The following is a 2,500-nucleotide window of genomic DNA, read 5'->3' as shown; positions in this document are numbered from 1 at the left end:
GTGTGTGTGTGTGTGTGTGTGTGTGTGTGTGTGTGTGTGTGTGTGTGTGTGTGTGTGTGTGTGTGTGTGTGTGTGTGTGTGTGTGTGTGTGTGTGTGTGTGTGTGTGTGTGTGTGTGTGTGTGTGTGTGTGTTCACGAGCATGCATGCAATGGAGGATTTTTAAATGCTGAACGGAAAATTTATTTTGACTGATGAATGGCTGTAAAGAAAGCATCTTTAAAAGAAAGTGTAGGATCGTTATCGTTATGTGGAAAGAGAAGAGAGGCTCCAAAATGCAAAGAATCTAATAAATCTGTGACTGAGAGAGTATACGATTCTATTGTCAATAGAGATGGTTTTCCTTACCTTTATAGTCCTTGTTAGTAGCCAGAGCTTATATATATATATATATATATATATATATATATATACAAATATATATATATATATATATACACATATATATATATATACACACATATATACATATATATATACATATATATATATACATATATATATATGTACATATATATATATATATATCGTCAAAAGTAATGAAACGTGTTAAGAGTTAATCTAGATAATTTTAATCTTCTTGTGCTTAGGTTTCCCTCTGGGAAATAAAACCGCCTGGAGGCCGACAGAATAAATGACAATATTTCAGTAGCAACAAAAAGGTTCCTCTCTACGAGAGGATGAACAGAGTTTGTTGTAACTATCATTATTGTCCTAAGAAATAGAAAACTAGCTGCACTTTAAATGTAGATGTAGAAATAGGATTACAATCTAAAGAGAGAGGTATGTGGTATTAGTTTATTAAATGCCAAAGGCTCCTCTGAAATTAATAAAATTGTCTGATGTCATCCACAACAAAATTATTGGAGATGGAATTGAATATCAATGGTTGATGAAGAAAGCGTTTAGCCATTTAAAGTTGGGAGGTCTTTCTTAAGATGAAAAACCACCTGATGTGTGCCAGAACAAACTCAGTAGAGTGGGCATAGGAAAAAGCGTGATGCCTTCAATCTGAAAAGAAAACAGAATGTTTTATGCAGACAGAGATGCCGTCATGTAGCCTATTGAGGGTGAGCGTCTTCTATAGTATATTGAGGAAAATTGTGTTTATTCTGTAAATGGAATAGTCTACTATGGCCTGTACAGAAGTATGCAAATTTGATACGAAGATAGATGAGTTTAATGTACTCGCTGCAATAACGGAAGGAGGTTCCTAGCCACAGACGTACTGGTCGTTACTCTAGGAAAACAGAGACAGTGGTGCTGGAGTTCTTGATACCCTACTTTGTTGTGCTATGTTCATAACTGCCTTTGTAACTTTTCAATAACTTACAATGGGTTTGAATAATAAAGGATACTAACAGGTTATTTTCGGTATATAAAAATTGTCTCTGCTAGACCCTTATTCCATTCATTGATGTCGCTTTTTTTTTTTTTTTTTATCTACCTCTAGGTTAAGTTGTATTACGCTCTGACAGCTTCAGGCCATTATTTCTGTCCAGTTAGTATTTACGATAAAAATATTTTACCTTTCGATATTACAAACTCTATAAAATCTTAAAGGCTCGCATGAACTTTCCACCGAATCTTTGCTTTTTCAGAGAATAGGTTGAAAAATTCTAAGAGGTTTACTTGTGACTTGCATTTTATATTTGATATCAGTTTTACCTAATCTTTTTGATATACGAATGCCTATAACGACATTTCTGAATTATTAAAAAAAATCTTATTGTGATCTTTAGATGGCAAGGAGAACGGTCAGGCCTGCTCTCAAAAACATGTTTTCTACTCACTATACAGCACACTATACACGGCCCCTTTGTGTTTTCGTAACAGTAGTGGAGCCTCGGGGTCCTCTATTCGGAGATTGCTAAAATCATCCTACATATAATTTAATCTTTAAATGACGATCTTAGGAGGTGTCTTGACTCACTATACAGCACACTATACACGGCACCTTTGTGTTTTCGTAAAAGTAGCGGAGCCTCGGGGTCCTCTATTCGGAGACTGCTAAAATCATCCTACATATAATTCAATCTTTAAATGACGATCTTAGGAGGTGTCTTGATGCTTTCTAAATCTATTCTTTACTGTAATGATATTCGCGACATTCATTCAAATCATTCAAATTTCCTTTCCGTGGACCATCACCTCTTCTCCAGCAATTCCTAGGTTCCCTTTTTCAATGAAACCCTGCACGCATATAACAATTTGTACTCCGTTTCCACTTACTTTTTCTATTCCCATTTCCTATCCAAGGGTGGCTATTGCGCATATGTGAGCAAAGATATTGTTGTCTCCCGTGTTTCTGGGCTTGAATCATTCAAAATTTCAACTATCTGTTTCAAAACAGCATTTCATTGTTCTAGTGAATAGCCGTGTTGTGTATATCCCCTTTAACTCCAAAGACTATCCAAAACTCTTCGATTACCAAAATTCCTTTCTGGTCTCTATATTCTATTTCAACTTTCAGCGCTTGCCTTCACTCTCCTCGTTTACTGA

The sequence above is a fragment of the Oratosquilla oratoria genome, chromosome 13 (genome assembly GCF_046742065.1).
Source record: "Oratosquilla oratoria isolate Oo_2021 chromosome 13, ASM4674206v1, whole genome shotgun sequence".
Taxonomy (NCBI): Eukaryota; Metazoa; Arthropoda; class Malacostraca; order Stomatopoda; family Squillidae; genus Oratosquilla; species Oratosquilla oratoria.
The sequence above is the reverse complement of the archived record's forward strand: the minus strand, read 5'-3'. Positions refer to the sequence as shown.